The sequence below is a fragment of the Salmo salar genome, chromosome ssa02, assembly GCF_905237065.1.
Source record: "Salmo salar chromosome ssa02, Ssal_v3.1, whole genome shotgun sequence".
In the NCBI taxonomy this organism is placed as follows: Eukaryota; Metazoa; Chordata; class Actinopteri; order Salmoniformes; family Salmonidae; genus Salmo; species Salmo salar.
The window spans coordinates 60626500-60636524 of record NC_059443.1 but is presented as its reverse complement, the minus strand read 5'-3'; the positions used below and the strand labels follow the sequence as shown (position 1 = coordinate 60636524).

The window sequence follows — 10025 nt, the reverse complement described above, 5'->3', positions numbered from 1 at the left end:
CTTTCAACGAGAGCAGGCGCACTGGAGTTACTGCAATTAATAATCAATGAAGTCTAAATTATGCATTAATATTCCAAAAGAATATTCAATTTTACATTATTACATTCATTAATTCAAATGTTTAGCATTGCTCTGGGGATACGATTTAGAAGTGATCCATATTTATACATTTATTTATCCTATCGTAAATATAGTTGCTCATATTTTGATATGGATATTGTACCGCAATACCTTGGCATGCCTTGCACGTATTGGCGTTGTTAAGTATTTTAGGGACTCAACATAAAAGCTCCGCATTTAGCGTTCTACCTGTTTTGCATTATACTCATGAAAGGAAGAGAATTTGTCCAATTTAAGTGCACAATTAGAGAACATGATTGACGAAAGAATGTGTAACTACTTTACAACAAAAAACGATTGAGGGCATGTGTGCATGCATGTGTGTATGTGCGTGTGTGTGTGCATGTGTGTGAGTCAGTGAGTGAGTGAGCAAGAAAGAGAGAGCGAGAGCGTGTGTGTAATTGGCTGTATGTGTGTTAGTATTTCCTGTTTGTGTGTGTGTGTGTGCTTGCATTCCTGTGTGTGTGTGTGTGTGTGTGTGTGTGTGTGTGTGTCTTCCGTGCAACTGACTTTGAAGAAAATTGTCACAGTTCATGTTTGTCACATTTAATGAGCAGGGTCATCCATTTGAAATTCTTTTAAAAGCCACGGGAGAAAGTAAATTATTGTTTTTGTAAACATGCATCAAACTGAGCTCTACTGAGCGTACTGCCCGCTAATTAAAACCCTCTATGCTAATTCACATTGTCAACCACTGTCAACGATCAATTACGATCGTGATTTTTATCCCCCCACCAACTTCTTGTCTTCATGAGGAATTTCATCATGTGATTCCATAGAGTGAAATGGATAGGCATTCTGTGATGATAGAAGTCTTCTTTATAACAAAATAACCAAACAGATACTTAAACTCGTCCACTGGCATGTGTAAGTCCTATTCTCAAAGGTCTAGTAACAGCCAAAAATATTGTACTGTACATGTACCTGGTCTAGTAACAACAAAATACATTGTACTGTACATGTAACTGGTGTAGTAACAACAAAATATATTGTACTGTACATGTAACTGGTCTAGTAACAACAAAATATATTGTACTGTACATGTAACTGGTCTAGTAACATCAAAATATATTGTGCTGTACATGTAACTGGTCTAGTAACATCAAAATATATTGTACTGTACATGTAACTGGTCTAGTAACAACAAAATATACTGTACATGTAACTGGTCTAGTAACAACAAAATATATTGTACTGTACATGTAACTGGTCTAGTAACAACAAAATATACTGTACATGTAACTGGTCTAGTAACAACAAAATATACTGTACTGTACATGTAACTAGACACGTATCGGTGCACCTCCTCCCCCGACCCAAATCAGACTCTTTCATCCAGTAACAGTGATGTCATTAATGTTTGTTGAAATGTATGCAAATATTAAAGTTGTTTGTTTTTGTTCATTACAGTTGAATCATAGAGAACACACCATACACAACCCATATGTCTGTTGTGACCACAAAATGTCTGCTATGTATTAGATACATCACCCTGCCCCCAACCCAAATCACATTCTATCATGCACTAACAACACACACACACACAAACACACACACATACACACGGCTAGGTGAACCATACAGGATACAGCATATGTTATTCCCAGTCATCGGTTCATTAGGTGCCAACCTAGTTACTCTCTGCCTGAATGGGAAGCTGAAATGCCACAGACAGCCCAGATGGATCCCTGGCAATCACCCACACACACACACACGCTCACAGACACACGTTCACTCACGCACATTCACAGACACACACAGACACACACACACACACACACACACACACACACACACACACACACACACACACACACACACACACACACACACACACACACACACACACACACACACACACACACACACACACACACACACACACACACACACACACAATGGTCTGGACCTATTTGGTAATTACTATATGACTTTAGTTAATCTCCCTGTGATCTACATGGCTTTAGCTGCAGTAGTGGTAACACTATGTGGTAGGGGTTTGCTGAGGCCCAGCTAGCAGCCGGTGCCTCCCACGTCATGCCTTGTGCTATTATATCCATTATATGGACCCTGTCTCATGTTTTAACTGGTGGGCAAATGATCTGTCTTCTAGGCTGTGTGTATGTGCAGGGTGTGTGTATATGTATGTGTGTGTAGCGGCAGCCAGCATCACCCGAAGCCCAGTATGTATCAAAGCACCACTGTGTCTAACTCTAGTTTTAATTTTATTTATTTATCTTTTGACAACTACCACTCGCGCCCTTTTTATAAATATTTATTTACAGTCTTACGTGTTGTTGCATGTGTGTGTGTGTGTGTGTGAGCACGTTTGTCTGTGTGTTCGTTTTTCCACACAAACCTAATTATGATAAAAGATTGGAAATAAGGGGGCAAATTATATCTCTGGTCATCATTCTGTTTAATTAACGTTATTCCTCTCCTCCGAGAGAGAGAGAGAATGAAGAGAGTAGAGAGAAAGAGAGAGAGAGAGGGAGAGACTTTGAATTTTTGTATTTCTTTAATGAAGCATTCTCATTTAATTAAAACCTCCACACCGCCCCTTAAAAAAAATATATATCTCCTGTTCTGCAGTACTGCATACCATACTCATGTTGCCCTCTACACCACAGTCCAAAACAACACCACACATCCCATAAAAACCTCACCACTTCTACAACCGAGTATCCAACTCATCTTCCCCAGCTGACAGACAGCCCCCCGACACACCATATCTCCTGAAACATCTCCACACTTTTTATCATTTAATAGGACTCAAATTCCACCCTAATACCCTGACTACACCGCTTGCGTCGCGTGTGCGAGCGTTGCAAAAATAAATGTAGAAATCTATATTATTAAATTATTGCACCCACACTGCTCGCGTGCGCCAACGAGCGTCTACGTTGCCAAGGGCTAAAATACAAGTCAGTTCTATTTGTGACGCAGATCGCGCTGCAAGTCCTGCCTCTCCCATCTCCTCATTGGTTTATAGAAGCAGATACCCACGTGTCATCTCCTCATTGGTTATACCCACGTGGGGGACTGAAAGACGAACGAAGTCGGTGGCGGTAATGCACCTAATTTATGAAAGTTGCCAATCGCAATATAAAGACAAGAGAAGAAAAAGCCTGGAAGGAGGAGAGATGACTAGAAACGATTCGGGTGACCGTTTTATGTGTGAATTAATTTGGTGGAGTAGAAGATCTTGTGCATTTCAGGTAAAATAACAACTCAATGTTCATATCCTAGGACATATTAGCTAGCAAGTGCAAGCTAGCTAGCTAAATTGCCATAAATGTTTCATAATTTTCAACCTGTTCCCAAATCAATGTAATTAGTTCAGAGATTGTTTTGATATTTTAACCTGCATGTCGTGATCACGTTAGGTGTGGGGGGACAAAATACATTTATGCACGTTGGTGCACGATGGCTCGGTTTGGGTTCCGTGTGAGGTGCACAGAGACCATCCCATTAAATAATAGTAAAGGGTTTGTTATACCCTCACCTTTGACTCTGTTCCTCCTTGTTAGCCAAATAGCCAACTTTGCCTGGGCAAACAGAAAATTCAACAAACACATTTGGCTTTCTCCTTACTTGAATACCTGTACCCCATTATAAACACACCAACAGTAAAAACCACCCCCAACCTCTCACACAGACATTCCAACAGAGACATTAATGGCATTAACCTGGCGCACACAGAAAACACATGAATCGCAGTTTCACTCATAACACAGAAAGGACACCCCTGTCCGACTCCCGGTTCAACCCGTGCCAATAAGCTGTTAGTGGCCAGGGCTCCATGTAGAACTCTCCTGTGGTCGCCTGACCTCTTTGGTACTGGGGGTTTGTAGAGCCCCTCCATCTAAAACCCACCATTCTCTCTGCCCCACATACCCCCTGCCACTTATGTGCCTTCTCTGCTGTTAGGTTCCTAATGTTCCTTACCTTAATGCAGAGGTTGTAGAGGGCTTTACCTCCCACCCTCTCAAACTCTCCCAGGCTCGGAGTGTTAAAATCTAACAAGTCCTCCAGACCCCACTGCCAGTCCCAAGTCTCTGCCGTCACCTGCAGTGGCGGAAACGTTGGTGGCCCCTCCCCCCTTGGCCGCTCGAACACCCCCCTTACTGGCTCAGACAGTGCCTCCTGGACCTCCTCCAGGAATCTCTCCAGCAGTCTAAGAGACGTTATTCCTGTTTGTTGTGCCAGGACTTCCGAGGTTTTCCACCCCTCCTCTCCCAGCAGTCGCAAGTCACCCAGCCTTAGCAAACCCGCTGCCATCAGTCACCTCTGCAGGGTGGCCGACTGAACCGATCTCAAAGGAATGGCTGGGTTGTGAAAGATAGGCTCCTCCCACACCCCAGCCCAGGCTCCACACCCCCTTCTCGTGTGGGTCTTAATAGCTGCCAGGCCCTCAGCACTGCAGAGTAAAATAAAGTGTGAGAGAGTGTTATAGTGTGGACACTATATAAATAATTACATGGTTATTATTGGCATTGACCGTGACCTTTCCCCTTTGATGATGTCATCACTAAGAGTCAGATCTGTGCAATGTGATTCTACCACAGGTTGAGTGGGCTATATAGTTCTGCTATTTCTGTACCGTTTGTACCTGGCTGTACACCTTTTAGTTATTGTGTTGAAAGTAAAGGAAAGTAATATTGAAATGCGTGTGGGCATTCCTTGTCAAGTTACTACATCTTTTTGGCGACGAGGATAAAACTTTATTAACTTGTACAGGGCGAGGTGCTAGCTAGCTAAGAAACAGTGGAGGTAGTCAGTTAGCTAGCTAGCTTAATGAGCGACGGAGAGCAGGTGCCGCTGGACGGAAACGCCGACAGGGACAATCAGCAGCAAGTGAAAATCGCTAACAAGGATCAAGGACAAGTTGGCGTTATAATGGCAATGTTTGGGACTATCACTGAGTTTGTGGAAGAGAACGAGGACTGGATGGAATATGTGGAACGGTTGGGACACTTTTTCTTGGCAAATGGAATCACAGATGAGGCTACAGCGCTCTATTCCTTGAGTGTGTGTGGGGCAAAAACCTACAAGCTAATGAGGAATTTGGCTACACCACGGAGACCGGGAGAAATTCCTTTTGGGGATCTAGTTGCTCTCGTTCAGACTCACCACAATCCAGAGCCTTCAGTGATTGTCCAGAGGTTCAAGTTTAACTGCCATTTTCGGGAAAACAGGTCGGTCTGTTGCTAACTTTGTTGCTGAATTACGTGAACTCTCTAAACCTTGTGAGTTTGGGGCTATGTTAGAGGACATGCTCCATGACAGATTAGTCTGTGGCATTAATGAGGACAGCATACAGCGCCGGTTGCTGGGGGAAGCCACACTGACTTTCAAGAGAGCATTGGAACTATCTCAAGGGATGGAGATGGCCGCTAGTAATGTGAAAAATATTCAAAAGGCCAACAGTGGAAGATGTGCAGTGCATCAGGTGACAAAAGAGCTGGCAGGAAAAAGGGGAAAAGCAGTGGAATGTTTCAGATGTGGAGGAACACATTATGGTAACAACTTTAAGTTCATGGAGACAATTGGAACAAAAAGGGACATTTAGCTAAAAAATGCAGGGGTCCTAGGGGCAAGCCAGAGGGTGGGTGGACTGGGCTGGGCAAGTTCACAGCACCAAAGCCTCAGTCAGCAGCGCACCACCTAGAGAGCACAGAGGAGGAGGAAGAGCATTGTTCCTACAACATGTTTAATGTGAGTAAGGCGCACACAAAGACCATCTATGCCACAGTGGAGGTAGATGGAAAGCAGATGAGGATGGAGGTTGACACGTGGGCCTCTGCCTCTGTCATAAGTGAGGAGACCTACAAACAAATCTGGGGCTCAAGACAGGCTTCTGCTCTCACACCGGCAGGGATCAGACTGCGTACGTACACCGGGGAGACCATACCATTGCTGGGGGCTCAAGAGGTGGACATTGCATACAACAGCCAGGAAACGAGAGAACGACTCTTGGTGGTGAAAGGGAATGGGCCCAGTTTACTAGGGCATGACTGGCTAAACAAAATACAACTGTACTGGGGTGAGATAAAACACACCCGAGTGACTGAGGATGTCATTCAAAAGTACCCAGAGATTTTCAAAGATGAACTGGGCACACTGCAGGCCACTGCAGTTAAGCTGTTCGTGGATCCTCAGGCCGAGCCACACTTTTTCAAGCCCAGGACAGTGCCTTACGCCATGAAAAAGAAAGTGGAAGATGAGTTGGAGCGGCTGCAGGAAGCAAACGTCATTACTCCCATTCAGTTCTCCCGCTGGGCAGCTCCTATCATTCCCGTTCTGAAAAGTGACAGCACGGTGCGTATATGTGGGGACTACAAACTCACCATCAACAGGGCCTCTAAGCTAGACGCTTACCTGCTGCCGCGGGTGGAGGACTTGTTCGCGACACTGGCAGGAGGCAAGACGTTCTCAAAGCTTGACATGAGTCACGCCTACCAACAGCTCCTCCTTGACGAGGACTCAAAAGAGTATGTCACAGTCAACACGCACAAAGGCTTGTTCAGGTACAACCGCTTGGCAATGGACAATCTGCTGCAGGGGATCCCTCATGTAGCAGTGTACCTGGATGACATCCTGGTTACAGGGGAGATGGAGGAGGAGCACCTCCATCTGGACCAGGTGTTAAAGAGATTCTCTGAGGCAGGGCTGCGCCAGAAGCGCAGCAAGTGCACATTCCAAGCACAGAGTGTGACATACCTAGGTCACAAGATCACAGCGCAGGGTCTGTGTCCTGTGGAGGACAAAGTCAGGGCAATCAAGGATGCTCCAAACCCCAAGAATGGGTCAGAGCTCAGGTCGTTCCTGGGCATGGTGAACTACTATGGTAAGTTCCTCCCTGAGCTGTCAACAGTGTTGGCTCCACTTTATCAGCTGCTCCACAAAGACTGTAAATGGAAGTGGGGGACAGCACAAGAGAAAGCTTTCAAGGAAGTGAAAGCACTACTACAATCAGCACAACTTCTGGTTCATTTTGACCAAGACAAAGAGATCATCCTCGCCCTATGGCGTCGGGGCAGTACTCTCTCATCAAACGGAGGACGGGTCAGAGAAACCCATTGGATTCGCATCACGTACGCTGACGAGTGCTGAGAAGGGTTATTCACAGTTAGACAAGGAAGGTCTGGCCATAGTCTTTGCTGCGAAACGCTTCCATCAGTACCTCTACGGTCGTCATTTCACCATATGCACTGACCACAAACCACTGATGAGCCATTTTAGTGAATCAAGATGCATTCCGCCCATGGCTTCAGCAAGGATACAGCGCTGTGCCCTGACAGTGTCAGCTTACCAGTACACTATAGTGTATAGAGCAGGGAAGGACAATGCAAACGCAGACGCGCTCAGCCGTCTCCCGCTACCAGAGATGCCTGCCACAACTGTGGTGCCTCCCGAGACAATTTTCGTAATGGAGAGATTGTCAAACTCACCTGTGAATGCCAAACTTATCAAACAGTGGACAGACCAGGATCCTATCCTGTCCCAAGTGAAAAGATTCCTGATGCAGGGTTGGCCTCCTGTCATAGAGGATGATGGACTAAGACCTTATGCAAAGCGCAAAACTGAGCTGAGTGTGCAGGATGGCTGCATATTCTGGGGGTCCAGAGTGGTTGTTCCACCCCCTGGCCGTGCACAAGTCATGGATGAGGTCCATGAGGCTCACCCGGGTGCCTCCTGGATGAAAAGTTTAGCCAGAGCTTACATCTGGTGGCCTAACATGGATCAGGAGGTAGAAGACAAATTTAAATCATGTTCTGAGTGCCAGATCAACCAGAAGATGGCGCCGCCCGCGTCACTACATCTGTGGGAGTGGTCTGACCGCCCATGGTCCAGGCTGCACATAGACTTTGCAGGCCCTTTCATGGGTCACATGTTCCTTGTCATGGTGGACGCACACTCCAAGTGGCTGGAGGCGCACATCATGAGCAACATCACAGCGACCACAACCATCGAAAAGCTTCGGCAGGTGTTTGCAACCCATGGTCTGCCGGACTCTCTTGTGTCCGACAAAGCAACAATGTTTACCTGTGACTTGTTCCAAGAATTCATGCGGAAAAACGGGATTCGCCATGTCCGCAGCGCCCCATTTCACCCGGCCTCAAACGGCTTAGCGGAGTGGGCTGTGCAGACACTGAAAGAGGGGCTCAAAAGGATGACTGGGGGAACCATCACAACTAAGCTCTCTCGGTTCTTGTTCCAGTACCGCATCACGCCACAAACAACAACAGGAAAGGCTCCAGTGGTGATGTTAATGGCAAGAAAGCCAAAAGCTCACCTGGATCTACTGCATCCGAACATCAGAGCACGAGTGGAACGGAAGAAGGAGAAACAAAAAGAGAGACATGACCACCACGTGAGGGAGAGACAGTTAAAACCCAATGACACTGTCTACATCCGCAACTTCACAAGCAGCCAACGCTGGTTGCCAGGTATCATTCTGAGTCAGAGTGGTCCCGTGTTCTTTGTGGTCAAACTGACTGATGGTCGAGTCATGCGCAGACACCAGGACCACCTCCGCCTGCGCTATGACAAAGACAATACCATGTTTTCAGACGGAACAGCTGTGGATGGTAGTATACAAGTTGAAACCCCACAGGAAACAGCATCTGAGGAACAGGGGCATTCAGTGGTTCCAGCAGAGGGGGATGGACATTCTCTCACAAACACCCAACCCGCTCCTGTGCCCTCAGACCCAGCTCCACTGGGACACGCCGTACCTGTGTCTCGTAGCACACCAGGAGTACTGCGCAGATCACAGCGTAGTCACAAGCCTCCTGAAAGACTAACTCTGTAGTTGAGACTGAGAGACTCGTGGTGTTAGTGTTTGTTTGGAGCAGCAGACCTAGTTGAAAAGAAATAAGGACTGTCATTTTTTTTGTTTTGTTTACATTTACAGTAACACCAGCAGACGTTCTACAGTGTTGTGTAGTAAAGAAAAGAAAACACTGATGTGGTTTACTTGTTAACCTTATGTTTTCCTTACAGGGGGGGATTTAAATTGAGGGGGGAGAAGTGTAATTATATAAATAATTACATGGTTATTATTGGCATTGACCGTGACCTTTCCCCTTTGACGATGTCATCACTAAGAGTCAGATCTGTGCAATGTGATTCTACCACAGGTTGAGTGGGCTATATAGTTCTGCTATTTCTGTACCGTTTGTACCTGGCTGTACACCTTTTAGTTATTGTGTTGAAAGTAAAGGAAAGTAATATTGAAATGCGTGTGGGAATTCCTTGTCAAGTTACTACAGAGAGAGAGAACAGAGAGAGAGAGAGAGAGAGAGAGAGAGAGAGAGAGAGAGAGAGAGAGAGAGAAAGAAAGAAAGAAAGAGAGAGTAAACTGGTTGCCCAGAAGATGGTTGTTTTTCTTTGGTTCTGAGGGATCACCAGGGTTAGGGACAATTTTGAGAAATATTAGTATTTTGGTGGAACACATCACGCTCTCTCTCTGTCTGTCTCTAACACATTCGCACACAGAGAGAGAGAGACACACACAAACACACACATAGCTATTGCACTAAAAGTTTACTTGTTTAATGAACAGGAAGAAGACAAAATTAAACAAATTAAAAGAGAATGAATGTTTGCTCTTAATCATCTAACTCTTAAAAACTTAGTAGTTAGTAGTTACTGTATTTTTGACTATCAGTTAGCATGTGGAACATTCATGGTCTAAACTCATCAACCTTTGGGAGAGAGAGAGCTAGACAGAGACAGAGAGAGAGACACAGAGACAGAGAGAGAGAGACACAGAGAGACAGAGAGAGACAGAGAGAGAGAAGAGAAGAGAAGAGAGACACAGAGACAGAGACAGAGAGAAGAGAAGAGAAGAGAAGAGAAGAGAAGAGAAGAGAAGAGAAGAGAAGAGAAGAGAAGAG

General features: G+C 45.5%; 1 pseudogene; it reads left to right on the top strand.

Annotated features, from left to right (window-relative positions):
* Window positions 1-5829: 5829 nt before the first annotated feature.
* LOC106586485 (uncharacterized protein K02A2.6-like) lies at window positions 5830-8938 on the top strand (annotated as a pseudogene).
* The last annotated feature ends 1087 nt before the right edge of the window (window positions 8939-10025 follow it).